Raw genomic sequence first — 19,398 nt, 5'->3', positions numbered from 1 at the left:
ATCTTCCATCACATATAGACATTCTAAAAAGAGTGGTCTCCTCCATAACTGCAACCTTATGATGTCGGAAGCAGCACCTGCAGAACATTTGCCTTCTTCAGAGTTAGAATTGTAGAGTGCAGCAGATCCAGCCTCCAAGCCACGCACCGCTGCTGCTGCCACCGCAGCAGCAGGCAATGCATTCCATGAAGTCCGGATCATCTGTCCCTGTGATCTTGCCACCTGAGGCAGTCATCTCACTTTGCCTCATAGGTGGGCCGGCCCTGGTTGTTGGCTCACTCTTTCGGCCTGAATGCACTGTTTTGAAGTCGTATAACAAAATTCTACATTAGGTAATTATCCCACAACAACACTCCCGGAGATGTGAACTTTACCACTCTCTCCCCCGCCCCTTGAAGTTTTGCAATAGCTATGGAAGCAGGGCCTTTTTTCAGCCAGAACTCACTGGAACTCAGTTTCGGCACCTCACTTTATAAGAGGCATTCGTGGTGAGTTCCGGCACCTCTTTTTCTAGAAAAATAGCAATGACTGGAAATGTGCAAATAGGGATGTTAAATTTAAGTGCAGACTGCTTCAGTCATTCTTCATACTTCCGCGCTAGCTCCTTGTAATATATCAGCGGACTCTTTTCATTTGCTGCTTCCACACTGAATGGCCCTTTTGTATAACAGTGGAATAACCTAGAGGTTAGTTGATTATTGCTTGATTACCCAGCCTTCCTGAACATGTGAACAGGATGAAATGAAAAGCTGGGGAAAGAAGGGGAGTAATCATGGCTCCAAATATTCATATTCAGGGGAATTCCTTCTAATTCTCTGCAGAAACACTCGAGTTTGTTTTCTCTTTCCCCTCAAGCCACTTTTGTGAGCACATATCGGGAAAGGTCAAAGGAGCAAAGATGATCAAGGAATGTTTTGACCTGAATGCATATTCATCTTTCTTGAAGAATTCATGCAAGCACATTCTCCGTAGCTCCGGCAAATCTGGCAGGGAAGGAATATTTGCTCATTCAACACAAAATCTTTTTGAAAACAATCTAATCAGTCCGATTTTGGGGGTAGGGAGGCTGCTAAGACATGAAATAATCATGGAGGGGAAAGGAGACTTGGGGATATGTTTATCTCTTTCCCGACTCCCTTTTGGAGTTTCTCAAGTAAGGAAGAAGCTTCTGAATGTGTTTTCAGGAAATGTTAACTGTCTATGAGCAGACTGAAAGTCAACCTTTTTTCCCTATCCCTTTGAAAAGTTGGTATTGTGGGGGCCACCAGGGGGCGCATTGGAAGATGGCCGACAATAACATCTCTCCGACCCACACAAGGTAATTAAGAGGCTGCTATGGGAAGTATGCAGCCTTCCTTGCCCCCCCAAGGGGATGGGGGGGGACTGCCTTGCCAGCGGTGTCCATAATGCACCCCCGTATTCAAAAGAAGGGGGTGTGGACACTTGGCACGAAGCCCTCGTTGAAGTCGGCTCTTCCTGACGCTGTCTCCAATTAGCGCACTGGTTCGCATTACCTCAAAATATTTAATTGGAAATATATAATTGGAAAGAAGCTATTGCACATACATCAAGTGAAGATTGGGAGTAAAGACTGCTGATTAATGGGATCTCTGTGAGCGGAGCGACGGGCGTGAAAATAAATCAAGTCAAGAATCAACATCAAGAGACTGGTATGTTGGAGTGAAACGGAAAGGGAGGGGAGGAAAAAACTTTTCTTTTTTTGCCTTATGTGAGTACTAATAATCCTCCCCTCCAGACAGAGAGAAGAATTGTTGCTATTATTAATCACAAGCAGGAGATTAAGAACTGGGGGGGGGGGTGAATTATTGATTGAAGAGAGGACTGGTGGAAATACCGGGGAATGAAAGGAAAGTTTTATGACACAGTTAAAAAATGGAGTTTTGTGAAGACAGGCTTGCTTAAGGTGGACGAGAGGGAGGAGGACCAGGGTCATTGGAATGTGAATGTATGGTTATCGGAACGTCATCTTGACCTGGCAGAGCCCTCTGAGATATAGATTTGCAAGCCTGTGAATCAATGGACAGACAGTGGGAATGTTTTTAATGGAGGTGAGGAAATGGCGTCTGTCCTTTATGTGATATGATTTTTGGAGAGTGTAAAACCCACACAGGAGATGTTTGTCTTTCACCCGCTTGTGAAGATTATCAGAGATCACAAAGAAAGGAATATATGATAACAACAAGAAGATGAAGAAAATAACAAAAAGACTATCTGGACAGAACTGGATAGAACTGTTTGATCAAGGCATCAGCAAGAGTAATGTTTTGACCCCTTTCGGAACTTGAAGTATGGGTACCCCCAACAAAAATTTTAAAAATCTGGCTGTATAATTTGGATTTAATGTGATTTGGAATTAATGTGATTTGATTGGCCTGTTAATAAAAATTATATTTTTTAAAAAAAAGAAAAGTTGGTATTGTGTGAGAAAATTTAAAATCAAGCGTTGGCCCTGTTGGCTTCACAGAAATTTAGCAGGTAAGCTTGCCTGAAGCAGAGCAACAAATAGTGTTTCCCACTCCCCCAGATCAAGGTGCAAAGTACCCAAAGCCAAATGAGTTACTTTGCAACATAATTTTTGCAAACACAGAAGTGTGTTGTGTCTCTGTGTGTGAAGCTTCCATGAGCAAATCAAAGCCATATGTGTGACCCCAGGGGGAAGCACTAGATCACACTGTCAGCCCATGCATGTGATCTTCACTGGGTTCCAAGCCAACCATTCGGCCCTGTAAGCCCCCCATTGTGATCACATGGAAGCTCCTGAAAGAGAAACAGAGCAAAATACAGTGAGAATGCATGCTTCCAGGTACAGTGGGGTAGACAGCAACATTAAAGAGAAATAGAGCAATCTTCGTTTAGCTGGAAAGTCCACAGGTTTCAGCATTGCTATGATGGGGGGTTTTGGTTTTTTTGTGGCAGGCAGAGAGTTGGGGAGATAGAGGAAGGGAGAACTGATAGGCGAGTAATTTAAAACTATCATTGAAGAGCTCTGCCATTTCTGAACTGTCTTGCGCAAACAGAGGGCTGAACAAAGGTGCCTTTTCATCTCCAGCAACTCTGCTGCTGTGTCACAGAGGGCAAAATCAGTGACACTTTGAAGTCAGGGACTATTCCTTTGGAAACAGCTTTCAGCCCTCAGATTTTATTATGAAGATTGACAACGTCCTGAGCTTTCAGGAATGACGCCGTCAGTGTTCAGGGCAGTGGAGTGAGCAGGTGAGTTTGTGTCTATCTGGACCAAGCGCTTGCAAACAGCACCTTTTCCAGGCTCTTTCTTTGTAGCTGTTTATGAATTACTTTCTGCACAGATGGATCTTTCTTCAAACAAGTCTGAATGCCAAACGTTTTCAGAATGTTTTTCTTCAAGCAGCTTATTACATGTTTAAACATTTCTTTCATTTGCCATTTATTTATCTTGTCATCTGAAACAATGAATTATAGTTGTTTACTTTCCTGGAAGTGTAATGACACATAGCCCCTGATTTTACTAGGAGTTTGCCGGAGTTTGAGTAGTCCTCTTGACTATAGTACTAGGGATGTTCAAGGATTTCATTTGGCCCACATTTTCCTAAGGGAACTGAGGGCTTCTTCAGATGCTCTAAAATCTTCCTCATGGGTTGTTCCCATGGCATGTGCAGAAAAGCCATCTCAGGTAAAGCAAACACTGGTAATAGCTACCATTTCCTCATGCTATGCTGCTCAGGCATGGCTGCTAAAAGTGGGTCAGCGTGCTCACATATGCTGCCAATGTGAATTGGCACTTGGGATCAGGAACCCCTCCACCTGAAAGATTTTACCATATCCCCAATGGTTCCCTGATTAATTTGCTTGCCATGTTACCGTAGGCAGAAAGGCAATGGCTTATCGTTCAACTTCAAAGCAAAAAAAGTTTCTGTTCAGTCCCTGCTATGGCTTTTCAATGTACATAGAAAAGCCTGGTTCTACCCAGAGAAAAAACTTTCGGAATATGCCTCTGAGAATGTGAATGGCTAAATTTGGGCTGTTTCAGGTCTTATATGAAGTAACATGCAGAGCCCTGCTATACATTGATTGAAGAACTTACCTTCTTAAAAGCAGCAGTGCTACTTAGGGATGGGTTCATCTGTCTCTTTCCAATCTGTCTCAGCTTCATATCTGTAAGTCTGTCCCATGCCCGTATTGTTCTGCAGAATGAGGAGGGGGTGGAAATCTGGCCCAGCCTTACAGCTCATCCTGCAACACTCTTCACTGCGGTTTGTCCTGGTAGAGTAATTTAAGGGTCAGGCTGTTAAACTAAGCGATTAGCCAGAAAGCCTGCAATCGCATATCTGCAAAAACCAAGATACCTTTCCCCAGTGATATTTGTTAGTGGGGCTTAATTGCACCATTTCCACCCTGAGTTATGGAACATTAACTTCACAAATTTTCTCAGAAATAAGGCAAAATCATTTGAACTTCTAGAAGTAATGAGTTTATATTAAAAAGTGCCTCTTGGCAATGAAACAAGCCAAATAAAGCCATTTCTTAACATACAAATCTGGAATCAATTTGGAAAGCGTTGAAAGCCGTTTAAAAAATTAGGCTGTGTTTTGTTTAGTCAAAAATGAGTGTGGTGTTGTGTGTTATGAGAAGTAAGAAGTAAGGGTTGGAGAGATGCAGGTGTGTGTCTGTGTTATGTCTGACCTGTTGATGACAAAGTCTCAGGGTGTCCAGAATCAAGAGAGATGTTGGCTGGAGGGATTTCAGTGTTCCTGCTGCGAATGGGGGCGTAAGCTTGGGAAGAGATCTGGCTGGATCCAGGGAGAGCTGGGCTTCCCTGTGTGAGATGCAGGGAAGTTGGAAGACAGGAACAGGCAGGAATGGAGAGAGAGATTGGGAGGAGAAGAAAAGGGATTTCTTATTCAGCATACTAGTGAAAGTCCATAGCAGACATAACATATTTTCACCCTGATCCAACTCTGGTTGCACTTTTGAAAACGTTTTCTATGTGTCAGTAGAATATGGATGCACATTTGAATGGGATAGATGGCATCCACACTTGAATGAGCATCAGATTTGCATCTGTGCTCCTTGATCCAGCAAATGTAGCTCTCTTTAATGGACTGGGCTGCCAAGAGACACTGCTCAGAATAGCCTTCGTCTGAAGACTTACTCCCGGACCGTCCTTCTTTCTCACTGGATGGAAATGGTGCTCACCAACTCCATTCCAAGTGGTGGCTTGGAACATTTCATGGAAATGGTGCACAGAGAGTGTTGCTGCCCATCGGTGGGACTCCAGGGCTGTAGGCTGATAACAGATTGAAGATTTCTAAGGACAGGGTAGCTAATGTAAACGGGGCAGCGGACTACAGAGAGATGGGAGCAGAGCAGGCCCCCCTACCCTCATCGTTACGACAAATGGTACTTTTCAAATGGGACCCTGATGCACCACATAAACTCATCTTAGATGTGGAGAAGGTTGTGGCTTGCATTGCAACCTTAATTTTATGTTAATTTTATGTTTACCATATGGGAAGCTCTTATCGATGCCAACCTCTTTCAGTGGGGAAATGGAGCATGTGCTTAAATCTCTACCACTGAAGCTAGTGGGGCTCTATCAGCTGGATCATGTCATGGATAAATAATGTAGTTGTAGCAATCTTCTCCCATAACTCAGGAGATTATTTATTCCTTCTTGTGCGATGTAGGGGTGTGATAAGGTTTCTGTCCAACATGTAACATGCATACGCTACACGGAACAGTGCAATCTCCTGCTTCTGGGCAAAGGAATGGTGAACTATTGAATATGCAGGCGCAATAGCTGATCACTTTACAGCTGATAGGGAGGTATAGCCAAATAGAGAACCTTTTGATCACCACCTATACAATTTGTGATCAAGTTGTCTCCCCCTGCCAGGTGAGTATCACCACCTATACAATCCAGTGCAGCTTCAAAGATTTATCCTGCATTTTCCCCTCTTCTCCTTCAGTTATGAGAAAATAAATTGCGCCAGAAAATTATGAAAGGAGAGCAGAAACTTTGGTGAAATTCTCATGAGGAGGTTGAGGGGCTAGCTACTGTGCACCTGACAGCTGTTCATTGCTTAAAATGGGAAGCTTGATTATTAAAGGAATCAGTCCAGGGGGTTTTTTGTTTTGTTTTTAAAGGTAAATGGAACAATTTCCCATAAAAATATAACAAGTGATCCCACCAGTTTCAGCTACTCAGTAACCAGTCTCCCTTGTCCCTTAAATCTCAGGGAAAGATGTCATAAGGTGACATTTCCCTTTGGAAGAGTGGAATATGTCAATTTTGGTCTCTCAGTTTCTCATTTTTCCATATTTCTTTTTGTAAAAGTCCTCATGAAAATTCACCAACATCTTAATGTGAGTTACTTGGCTGGAGAAGTGCATTGCAAAGTTCAGAGAAGTGCCAGTTTTGAACAATTGCTGCATTTCTAATTGCAAATTAGGTCTATTCCCCTCTGAAAGTGAACCGAATCACATTTCTTCCCCCATCTCTATATTTCCCATAGGGATTTTCAAATCGGGAAAAAGCACAGGACCTGGGAAGGCTGCTGTGTTAAGGAACTATTTAATGGGAAGAAAGACCAACAACCACAGTTGCATCACAACAGTAAGGTATGTTTCACCCTGCACCCACCAAAATTATAAAGAAATACATTTTTTAAACCCCAAAAGTGCCACAAGGAAGAGGCAGAAAAGATGCAAGCCTCCTTGGCAGGAGAAGAAAACTTATTGAGGGAACTGGAGGCAGGTTCTTTTGTACAGCTAGCTGCACTATACATTTAAAAGCATCATCATACACTTTAAACAGTCGTGGCTCCCTGCAAAGAATCCTGGGAAATGTAGTTTATTAAGTGTTCTGAGAGTTGTTAGGAGAGACCTGTTCCCCTCACAGAGCTACGATTCCCAGAGTTCCATGGGAAAAGGGGTGGACTGTTAAACCACTTTGAGAATTGTAGCTCTGTGAAGGGAATTCTCGGCACCCCTAACAAGCTACATTTCCCAGGATTCTTTGGGGGAAGCCACAGCAGATTAAAGTGGTGTGATACTGCTTTAAATGCATAGTGCAGACAGGGCCTAAGTACAGCCCACTAGATGGATGGCACCAAGGGAACCAAGTCTGGAAGATGTGCAGAGCCAGTAACTGATCGTAAGAGGCTGCCTGCTGCCAGGTGAGGCAGTTTGTTGATCTGCACAGAGGATTCCCCATGCTCTAGGGCAGAGGGCCTTTGGTATCACTCACTGTGTGGTCCTTTTCAACTGGAGATGCCACTGGGGGAATGAACCTGGGACTTTAAGTGCTCTGAGCTGCAGTCCCTCCATACAGATTTTTTTTGGGGGGGGATGAAGCATTTCTTTTAGGGATGAGTAATTCTCTCGCCGTGTTGACATGTTGTGTAAACAATTCAGTAGAAGATTTTTAAGGACAGATGGTGTTGACTTTCAGCTAATTGTGGTTTAATCCCATCTTCGAACATAAATGCTCACATTTATTGATGAAGTGCAGAGCAATTTTTTACCAGCCAGTCTTTCCTTTCCGGTTCTGTTTGGAGGAGCATTATACCAACATGACGGGCTGCCTACAGAGTTTCATTCTTCAATGCACTTGCCTGTGATAGATTGCTATTCCTCCATCACTTTTCTTTCTCCTTCTCTTTGCCGATTTTGTTTTCACATGGTTTCATTCTGAGTTTTCTGCATCCCGGGGAAACGCTTCCCACAGATGACTCACCCATAGCGAGATATAAGCTTCAAGAATTGGTTTAACCCCTTATGCATACAGGCTCACAAGTCTATCTGCTCGCAACAATACACAGAGACCTCTAATCCAGAAATAACAGGTAGAAGGCAACATTGCTGGATACAGTACCCATCCCTTAAGAGCTGATAATCACTAGGTCTGCAGCTGAAAACATGGACTCTCTCTTGGTGTCCTTGCTTGGTCCCTGGTGCAGCAGCAGACGTCTCTGTGGGACTTTGCTACGTCATGGTGCTGGGTTTTTTGTGGGGGGTGGGGGAGGTCACCAATTTGTCTATCTGGCTTTCTAAGTTTATGGATTTTTTTAAAAAAAAACAACAACACACAGCCTCTAATTGGCACTAGAGCTCCCAAGTTGGTATTGCTGATATGTGTTTGAGGGGGGTAACAATAACATGAGAGCCAGTGTGGTGTAGTGGTTAAGAGCGGTAGTCTCGTAATCTGGTGAACCGGGTTCGCTTCCCCTCTCCTCCACATGCAGCTGCTGGGTGACCTTGGGCTAGTCACACTTCTCTGAAGTCTTTCAGCCTCACTCACCTCACAGAGTGTTTGTTGTGGGGCGGGGAAGGGAATGGAGAATGTTAGCCGCTTTGAGACTCCTTTGGGTAGTGATAAAGTGGGATATCAAATCCAAACTCTTCTTCTCTCTTCTTCTTTAGAAAGAATTAGTTATATTTATGAGTGTGATGGCCCAACATACAGTGGGAAAGTTCTGGGAAACTACTATGAAAATGAGTTTTTTTAGTGGACAAGCCACATCAGGCAGATTTTTCAAGGAATGGAATGTTTCCTTCTACCAGCATATTTTGCCCTTTTACAGAATGGCATGAATGTGAAGCAAATATTCTGGATGCATCTGGGCTGGCAGAGACCACCTTACCCAAAGAATGAGATGCAGCTGGCATTTCAAACTGTAAAAGCCTCACAACACGTCTGTGCTGTGTCAGCACATGTCCTCAACACTTTTCTTCCCTGTGAAAGTTGCTTCTGTTTTTCTGCCTTGTTTGCAGGGCGCTTTAGAATTTCTTTAGAATATCTTCATAATGTTGGTGAACTGCCTAGGAAAGAATGTCGGCACCACATGACTTATTGCTTTGTTAGGAACCAAACACACTCAATTCCTTGGAACAAATGAGAGGCGATCTGTTATTCACTATTTAATGTTGCTAGTCAATTGGGTTTAGATTAGAAGCGGTGAGGTGCTCTATTGCAGCTGTCCACACATTTGAAACTGGAAATTTCACTTTAACAAGGTCATATAATGAGACACAGTAAACAACTAAAAGAACTGATAGCCATTTGTGTGATATTTTTCCTGTGGTTTCTCCCTTGGTTTCCCACCATAGTTTTCAGTGCACTAATGGTATTGGTTCACCCTAATAATTTTGGTTCTTGTCCAAGCAGTACTTCTATTCTGTATGTTGAGTGTGTGCTGTTGGATTAAGTGCAATTATAAAAGAATGCACACAATGAAGTTGAAACTTAATTCCTCCGTACTTCCTCCTCCTCTCCCCCAAACTCCAAATGTTGGTCATTCTTACTAGAAAAGAGCTTCCTATTCTCAGCTATCAGATCTCTTTGTCCTGCTGAAATCAATGTCTGACTATTGTACTTTCTACACCATTAATTACTGTACTTTCAATATCGTGGATGAGTCCAGAGCAATAGGTTGTTTGAAGAATGTGAGCAGAAAGCTTAATCGATGTCACAGGAAAAAGCATGCTTGAATGCTCACTGGTTTTCCCTAGAAAGTTAAAAGGCGAATGCATGTTTTCTGACTGAAGCCTATTCATGTACACCATCAGCCTGTTTTTTTATATGTAATCCATGATATCTTATATATATATTTTCTTATGAGGCTTGCCTTGAATAATTGTATTTTCATTTGCATGCTATTTTTTTTATAAAAAAACAACAACAATGCAAATTGCATCTGATGCTCGGCTTTAAAGCTTTTCTTGTAGGCAGCCTTATAAATGTTGCATAAGCTGTCAATATCTTTCTTATTGGTGTTTTTTAATGAGTTCAGCAAGGCATGCCGTCACATAGCAAGTCAATTTATTTTATCATGCCAAATTTTCTGCCTCAGCAAATTCATTGCTGTTTTCACTAAAGTGTTTTTTACATATCTGACCTATTGCCAGGGGGTTGGGCCTTAAGATCTGAGATTCTTTACCTCTGACATTCCATAATCTTCCTGCCACCCAGTGCAGGGTTTTAGGATCAGATGTCCAGAGCCCTACTCAGCGAAATGAACAAGAGAGTCCTAAAATGCAGCATGTGGATGAAGTATGTGGATGGCAGGGACTGGTTGGACACAGAGGAATGGTGGGAAGAACTAGCTGGGGAACCCCCAAGGGAAGAAGGCTCAGAGGCTGGGGAGTGGTAGTGGGACAACAATGAGTGGTCAGAGGGAGAGGAGGGAGAAGACTAGGAAGTGGAGGTTGGAAGCTGAAGAAGGGCTTAGTGAGCTGGGAGAGTCTGTGGCAGAGAGAAGTCTGGGATCAGATGCAGGAGCTGAAATAGGAGAGTAGGTTGAGGGAGGCCAAGAGGCAGACACGAGTCAGGCTGGTGAAGAGTCACCAGTGTCTCCTCCGGCTGCTGCAACAAGCTCCCCTCCCCTCTTGTCTCCCAGAACCAGAAGAGGCATGAAAAGGGCAGAGGAAAGGTTGGCTTCATGCAGGTGCAGTCTCTGATTGCTTGGGGAAAACCCTGGAGAGGAGGGGACTGTGAGGAGGCAGGGACTTTCAGTCTCAACAACTGATTCATGGGGCAAGACCTACGGAAGTTGAGCTGCTGTTCTTACTAGGCCTGAGACTCCACCAAGACTGTGCAGATGATGTTTTTGCCAATAAAGAGATAAGCCCAACTTGCATGGTACAACTTACTGCCAGCTTACTCCTGACAGAGAAGATGTGACTATTGCCTTTTAAAGAAGGGAGAATCTGTAACTGCACCACTGCTCTTGGGCCTCAAAAACTCTTCCATTAGGTTCTCATAAAGCAGGGGTAGGGAACCCTTTCCAGCCTACCTGGCTGTTGCACCAGTCGACAGGTGAGCATTAATATTTCGCAGCAGAGGAATTCACTGCAGCTGTTGTGCTAGCAGAAACTTGTTGCGAACAGATTGTCCAATCTATTGCACACCAAAGTTACAACCCACCTGCTTATGCATTCTCTTGCACAACAATGTTCAGCTGGCACAAAACATTTTGCTAGCAGAACAAATGTACCAATAAGTGACTTTGGCTTAGCACTGATGCAACCCTTTATTTTTCCTCGTACAACCTGTATTTTAAGGAACACTTGTCAGACGATTCTGGGAGATAGTCCAAGGCACACACTTTGCTCACACAAGACACAAGCATGAGCTGAGAGTGTGCCACGAAACATACTCAACCCTCACTCTCACTTGCGGTTGGACATTGCAGGGGAAGATCAGGAGTGGGAAGCCAAGCTGCCTTTCAGAGAAGTTCTCACGCCCTTGCATACTTTCTCATGGAGGAACTTCTGGTAAGCTTTCAAGGGATCAGGGCTGTATTTTGCCACAGATAGCAAAATGTCTTGGGGGACAGTCATGCAAGTCATACAGAGGTTTGTAAAACACACCTGTCTCTTACAGTCACTATATTCCTGAGAGGCTGAGTTGAGGAGCCATCCTGTCAAGCCTTCTCAATATCAGCAAGACCTGCTATGGGCATCTGACGGGATATTTCCCCTGTGGTGTTGTTTCTCCAGATATAAAAACCCTCTCCTGAACATGTAGTGTGTGTTTAATTCCCATGGAGCCACGCCTGAGAACACAAAATGCATTTTCTCTTGCTGAGAGGTTGGAACAGAAATGCTTTTAGGGAATGACTGATGCACAAAGCCAAGTCCAGTGTGTTATATAATTTCCCATTGATCTGCAATCAATGCTTCATGATTATGTGTGGATGAAAGGGCCCCTCCTTTGCCCTGAAAGTGCCTGTAATCAACAAGATACCAGAGTATGGGAAATAATCTATGCTCTATTGATCCCAAGCAATGGCAGCTCCCTCATATTCCCATCCACATCTGTGTGCATATAAAAAAGAGAGAAACTATATTCTTTCCTACTCACCTCCCCCCACCCTGCTTTTTATTTTTAAGGATAGTGGTGTTTAAAAAAAAAATTCACAGTGAGGGATTGTTTACAAGAGAAATCATAGGGATTTTGAATGGTTCATGATCCTGGGCTCATATCATCAATCATGAAGCCGGCTAGTGGCACCCAAGATGTTATACCCAGACATCACTCAGCTCACTAGTTTTGGATCATTGTATGTTTGCAGTGAATGCCTGTGTAACCAGTATAAAGGCAATGGTTTGCACTGGAATTTCTCCCCTGGTAAAAAGGAACCCCTAGTTATCCAGGGTCTCATATCCCCGCCCCCCCCCTTTGAGTTTCATATGCATTGCCAGAGTGGGCTCCCGAAGTGTTTAACACAAGGTAGATTGGAAAGTCAGAACAACACGTTTCCCCCCTCCTTACGTGCAAAAGATAGATCAAACGTGCTCAGCACATTAAGGGGCTGATATCTACAAAGAACCAACTATATTATACAAATCCTCACACAGACAGACACACAGAGACACATACAGCTATTTCCCATGGAAACAGAAATACAGCTGGCCCGCTGGTTCGGTTCCGGGAGTCTGAGCCCAAAGGCAAAATCACACAAAGTCAGGAACCCCCAGAATTGACCCTTACTGCTTATCAGGCTCTAGGAAGGTTGCAAGAAGGCCCGGGGATACTCCCAGAAGCCCTGTGCCTCCTTGTGCTCCACCAGGGCCCTCCTGTGACTTCCTCAGAGCCCCTTACGGAAGGGAAACCCACTGGGTGTGTAGGCGCAGGGAAAAGAAACAAGAAGAGTGGGGACAGGCAAGTTTACCCTGCTCTCCATTTATCCCCTCCTCCCCATTTAAGGTTGAAATTGCACATGTAAAGTGAGTGTAAGTTGCAGGCCCACTGTATATAAAACTTGTTAGCAACTCCACTCAAGTTTCACCTTCCCTAGTAGAGACATCACCTTGCCAACAAAGGTCCTTATAGTTAAAGCCATGGTTTTCCCAGTAGTGATGTACGGAAGTGAGAGCTGGACCATAAAGAAGGCTGATCGCCAAAGAATTGATGCTTTTGAATTCTGGTGCTGGAGGAGACTCTTGAGAGTCCCATGGACTGCAAGAAGATCAAACCTCTCCATTCTTAAGGAAATCAGCCCTGAGTGCTCACTGGAAGGACAGATCGTGAAGCTGAGGCTCCAATACTTTGGCCACCTCATGAGAAGAGAAGACACCCTGGAAAACACCCTGATGTTGGGAAAGATGGAGGGCACAAGGAGAAGGGGACGACAGAGGAGGAGATGGTTGGATAGTGTTCTCGAAGCTACCAGCATGAGTTTGACCAAACTGTGGGAGGCAGTGGAAGACAGAAGTGCCTGGCGTGCTCTGGTCCATGGGGTCACGAAGAGTCGGACACGACTAAACGACTAAACAACAACAACAAATTCTTCATAGACTTTTTTTGTGCAAATTTCTTTTAAGGCTCTCCCGCACTTTTTACACTGTTCCTGCTGAGCTCACTAGAGCCCTTAACGCAACACGCTTCCCCTCGTAAGGTCACCAAGGGTAAATAACAAGTTCTAACATTGTGATGTATAGCCCCATATTTAAGAAGCTGGATTCCAGTATCTGATTTCAAGGAAGCCATTGAAACAAGCAGCAGATGGTTATGATTTCCAGTGGATCCAACATTGGCTGGTGGATCTACAACATACAGTCCACAAACTTGTTGTTATCCACTCTCCACCGCCTGCTTCTGTGTGGCGCACCCACTCGCTCTGCAAAACTATAGTTTGGTCTTGGATAGCCCCAGCAGTCTCCTTGCGTGGTGTTCCACACAAAGAGGTTTGCTTTATTGCTGGCTGGGTGGAGGAGAATATGAGCTCCTTTTCATACAAAGACAGATTGGGACTGATTTGCCAACCATTCATTGAAGTCTGAAACCGGGAGCCAAATTCTGCCATCAAATGCTCAGTCCTTTTGAAATCAGAGTTCCCTGGGAAGAGGGATTGACTGTTAAGCCACTCTGAGAATTGTAGTTCTGTGTGGAGAAATCGGGGTCTCCTAACATCTCTCAGCATCCTTAACCAGCTACATCTCCCATAATTCTTTGGAGGAAGCCATGGCTGTCTAAATGGGAAATATACTCCTTTAAATGCATAGGGCAGATGGGGCAACAGTTGTGGCAAGCAAAACTTGAGAAACAACCATACATTTCTGTCTGCAGTGGATATTTTGGGCATGCTTCAACCTTGCCTATCAAGCTCCACTTTTCAGCCATAAGGGCTTGAAAGAACCATATGCTACTCTTACTAATGAAAGCAGGGATTAATAGGATTTTAAGATGCTTTTTTCAAAAAAAAGGGGGGGAGCCTTCATCCTTGAATTATATAGCTTTCCCCCTTTTTAGGTGCATTTGCCATAAAAATTAGCAAAATGGATTATGACTTTCAGGGGGCTACCACACATTCCTTCTCAAAGAGCTAATAGAGGATACAGTAATAGAAAATATAGATCATCATTAGTGCATTGAGGTGTATGTTAGAGGTAATTATATAACTGTAAAGAAAATAAATGCAAAGCTTGGGGGAATAGACTAACAAATAAAATGAATTAATAATAATAATAAAGAATTCTCTTCAATACAGCACTGTAACAACATAAGAGAGAGAGAGAATTCATTTTTATATAGAAACTGCAGGCTGGTTTATGAAAGGTAAGCAAACACCATGCATGTGATTCCAGCTAAATTTCCAACAATTTGTAATAAGAGCAAATATTTATAGGGGCTTTAAGACAAATGTTTTACAGTATTGAAGTAAGAAGAACCCAAATCTCAAGCACAATGATACTGGGCAGCCTGGTTCTATAATTTTCCTGTGGCAGCTGTGGCAGATAAAGGGAGAGCCAATCCACATTTCACTTTTAAAAATAAGGTAACATGAGAGGTAGAATAAATAAATATTATTCGGTTTTGCTTTTATTCAAGCAAAAGTTCAGGGCATGAAAAGGTTTTGTGCCCATGTGAAAGGCCAGAAGTGAAATCACATACATGTTTATTCAGAAACAGTGGAGCTTATTCCCATGCCAGTGTTCACAGGATTGCAGCCTGATTCATTTAAACTGGGCCGGCAAAGGAGACATCCCTGCTTCAGTGGTGATAGTGCTCATTCTTTTGATCTGGAGTCCTTCATAAAAGCTTGGATAATTTAATAGGAAAGCAATTGAATTCATTTGGGAGTGCTGTGACAAAATCAGTGCAAAGCTATCCACAAACAAGATTATCGTAACAGATTTGGCTTATGTTAAATGGGCCTGTCCCTATTATTTTGCTTAACCTGGTACCTGAGGCTATGAGAGGTACTATGAGAACTTAATGGCTAGAAAACTCTGGGCTTTGGAATTATTGTGCCCATCAGAAGATGAGGGCAAAGGACAGGGAAACAGACTGTAGCACAGGGGTCAGCAAACTTTTTCAGCAGGGGGCCAGTCCATTGTCCCTCAGACCTTGTGGGGGGCCAGACTATATTTTTTTGGGAGGGGATGAATGAATTCCAATGCCCCACAAATAACCCGGAGATGCATTTTAAATAAAAGCACACATTCTACCCATGTAAAAGCACGCTGATTCCTGGACCATCTGCAGGCTGGATTTAGATTTTAGTTTGCCTACCCATGCTGTAGCAGTTTGAATTAGGGCAGAGAGAGATTTCGTCCAGGAGCTGGAGATTCAGCTGGAGTCAGCTGCTATTGAGATGTGCCTTCAGGTGGCTCACATGACCTTTTTAAGACTCTGTGAGGTGCACTGACTGAATGGTAATTTGAACTCCCTTTCCTTCTTTTTCCAAGTTGGAGTGTACTGCTCTGTTAAGTGTTGATGTGCTCTCCTCCATCTGTGAGGCCCGAAGTAATTGCCCTCATGCCCCCCCCCTAAAAAATTGCCCAGGAGACTGCAATTGTTGTTTTGCTGGAATCTGATGCAGGATTAGCAGCTGTTGCTGCCTGCTTTAGGAGTCTGTTTGCTCTCCAAATGCACTGTTGGATCTTTGTAAATAAACATCACATATCCCATGCTACAAGGTTGTTCAGGGAAGTAGGGTGAGCTCTCCCATTTTCTCGTGTGTGTGTGTGTGTGTTTCACAAATGCTGAGTGTTTGGAGGGAAAATGCATAGAGGAATTGCCTGTTTTCTTCTTGCCCTCTTGTAATTGCAAAGGAACGAGGCATCGTTCAGTGTCCTGGTGAAATGAGCAGCAATCATTGAAGTTCTCTGCCAGCAAAAAGCTTGGGTTATAAAACATTCTCACCCCTGGCTTCATGTTGACAATGATTCAAGACCAGCCTTATTAGGAACGTTTCTGGCATTCACACAACTTCTCCTATTGAGTGGCTCTTTCTCCTTCCTCCTCCCCTTAGAAATGAAGAGAACTGCAAGAGTCATTTGATTAGAGCGGAAGCAATTAATGGCAAAGTCTCTGTCGAATGTTTCTCTTTTTTCCATTCAATTGTCCTCTAATCCCCAAGGCATTTCCCACATATTTCAGTGGCTTTTCAGCCTGAAATTCACCTGATAAAAAATTCTCAGATGGCAGCTTAGCCAGAGAGGTAAAATGTCATTAAAGACTTTTCAGAAACTGTATGGTGTGCAAAGCCAGTCACTAAGAAACAGCTAGGGCAATGTGTGTGTTCTACAATGCTGTGCAGAAAATAAAAAGGCATAAATTTGTATTAGGTGTGTGTTATGTATGACAAGGGTTTGGGATAGTGGAGCTGTTTGTTTGCTTGCTTGCTGCCCTGATTCTGTAGTTCCCAAACACAAGTCATAGCTGAGAGCCACTTGGACTCCAAATCAGAGAGGGACCCAGCACAGGGAAGGTATGGCAGCAGTTGTCTCCCTCGACACCAGGATACAGCAAGAACTGCTACCCAGGGGCTGTAACACCTGCCACCACCAGTGGCGGAGGAAGAGGAGTGGGGGGGACACAGCACCCCCAGCAGCACGATCCCAGTGGGGTGCCATCACGGCTGCCCCCCGCCTATGCTGGGCACCACGCCACTGCAGGCGGTGTGCCATGTCCCTGCGAGAGGCGTGCCATGCCCCCAGGACACATGCCATGCCCCTGGGATGCACGCCAGCCCTGCCCCCACCTGCTCTCCGCCCCCCAGTGCCAGAGCATTAAGCCCCACTACTGGCCTCCACACAAGGGTGGCAGGCCACCTGCCCAAATCGAGTACTTTCCAGCCGACACAGAGCTGGTTGTGATGAACCCTCATGGTGGAAATGCATCCAATGGGGACTGGGGTCATCAGGTGGTGGTCCCCTCCCCACAGCCCCCCTCCACATGAAGGGTTATGGGGAGGAAGGGGAATCTGCTGTCCTAGGCTGACCAAGCATGCTGGACAGGTCAAATCCTCCAAGCAGGCTGCACAGACCCTCCCTGTTGACCTCTTAACGGTTTTGCAACCTCTTCAGCTCTCTCTTTAAAGTTCTTTCCTTTGTGGTACTTGTTGGCGATCAGTCTTGTGCCAATATTGAGCCTTAGATGGAATTTACCACCCGCTTGGGAGCTCAGGAACTAGTTGATCACTGACATCCCAGGTCCTCATCCAACAGTCTACTAACGACACCTCTCAAGTAACTATGAGCTTTGGCAAACACCTCTTCATCAGAGCTGTTCATCATCCTAGCAGGACACTCCTTATTTGCTTCCAGTGGCAACTCTGATTGAGAAGGCATTGTGCCTGGTGTCCTTTTCGTTCTTTTACTCCTCCTCGTTTTCTGCTTTTTTGCAGGGGAAAGCTAAACTCCTGATTGCTGAAATAGGAAATAAAATTGAAGGAATGAAGATACTGGTTGAGTAGACAGTGAGGCAACTATTTATCCCCCACCCCCATAAAAAACTATTTATGAGAGGACTGGCTTTTGAAGAAAACCCTGACATGCTGGATTTACATGACAAACATTTTAGCACCCTCTTTTGGACCGCTTTCATTGGAATTCTTTCTCAATCTTCTCAGCTATAAGGGCAGGCAACACTGAGGGAAGAGACTCTTTCTGTAAACTTTGTTAATGTCCTTGAACTGCCCAGGAACTTATGTAGAAGTTGTGAGTTTTATTCAGGGTTGTTTTTTTTAAACAAAAACAAAACAAAAAACCCACACATACACAATCTGGAAATGGAGCAGACAATTTAGTTCCTGGGATTTGGGATACACTAAGTGGATATAAGAAATTAATAAACCAGTATGATTCTCCCTACAGTACTATTTTTAAAAGAACAACAGAGAGTCTTGCAGCACCTTTAAAGAATAACAAAACTTACAATGGCATGAACTTTTGTAGATGTACTAAGTCTACTTCCTCAGATGCATGAAACTGATTTAGGTCTGTGAAAGCTCATGACTTGGATAGGAAACCTGAGGCCCGCCAGATATTTTTGCTGAACTACAACTCCCATCATCCCTTACTCTTGCCCATGCTGCCAAGGGCTGGTGGGAGTTGGAGTCTGGCTACGTCTGGTTCCCCAGTCTGGCCTACGCCATTAAAAAAAAAGGTCTCAGTTGCACTCAAATATTTTCTAAGGAACTATAATCAAATGTGGACTTAGATTGAAACATGACTTCTTTTGAGCAGAAGTTCTTCATGAAGGACAGAACCTGCACAGTCCTTTTTGAGCTGCAGAGTTTTCGAAAAGACCTTTTAGTGAAATCAGAACAAGAGAGATGATAGGCACAATCCATCCAAGATTAAGCGTATTTTGCTCCTATCCATTTCCTGCAAGTGAGTTAAGTGCACACTAGAAATCTTCTCACATTATCAAAAGGTCTTAATGGGGCTTAACTGGATTTTATGCTCTGCATAGGTTCTGAGCTTCTCGTCAAAATTAAGACACTAATATTGCTAAATGAGTGATGCAATATTCAGATAAATTACAGCGGGTGCAGGAGGCAGAATCATAATGTTATTGTAAAATTCATCTTTTCTGTACCTGAGAAAATGTGTTGTTGGCCAGCACGTCATATGGGTCATGCATTTGATTGCTTTATAGTGATACCGGGGTTGCATTTATCTTTTTGTCCTATTGTGAAGCTGATTTTCTGTACCACTGACTGCTTGGTGAGGTGACATTTGCTTTATCCAATGATAAATGGTACGTAGCCACTTGGAACCCCTCCTAAAGACCAGGAGACTTAAATATTATCGTTAAAAAAATTAAAAAAGAAACCCTTTGAAATTTCTTTCTGCTGAGGTACAAAGATGAGAACTGAAAGTCAAATGTTCTCCATGGTTACTGATCGACATAAAGGGCCGTGTCTAAAATGGAGAGTCATTTGGGATTAATGAGGGAGAACAAAGAAGAGCTGTGAAAGGTGCAAATGGGCTAGCCAAGCTCAGGGGCAGCATCCTTGGTCATTACACATTCCTTCTTAGCTGCCCGACGTTTCAGCAATCTTAATGTAACAAATTATATACTCCTCCTTTTTGTTCTCAGCACAACTCTTTTGCAATAAAGCAGTCCCATGAAAATGTAACTCCTATAGTTGTGCAACTAAA

General features: G+C 43.7%; 1 long non-coding RNA gene across 2 annotated transcripts; it reads left to right on the top strand.

Moving 5' to 3' along the window:
* Positions 1-2,961: 2,961 nt before the first annotated feature.
* Positions 2,962-17,873, top strand: LOC308585337. 2 transcript variants are annotated; one of them, XR_014007293.1, is made up of 4 exons: positions 2,962-3,234; positions 6,513-6,618; positions 11,193-11,274; positions 17,637-17,873. It is a non-coding gene; the product is annotated as an uncharacterized lncRNA (long non-coding RNA). The 2 variants fall into 2 exon arrangements; XR_014007294.1 differs by lacking the exons at positions 11,193-11,274; positions 17,637-17,873 and adding an exon at positions 10,398-10,678.
* Positions 17,874-19,398: the final 1,525 nt, after the last annotated feature.

The sequence above is a fragment of the Podarcis bocagei genome (genome assembly GCF_964188305.1).
Source record: "Podarcis bocagei genome assembly, chromosome: 4".
NCBI lineage: Eukaryota > Metazoa > Chordata > Lepidosauria > Squamata > Lacertidae > Podarcis > Podarcis bocagei.
Note: the sequence above shows the minus strand (reverse complement) of the source record. Positions and strands in the feature narration are given on the sequence as shown.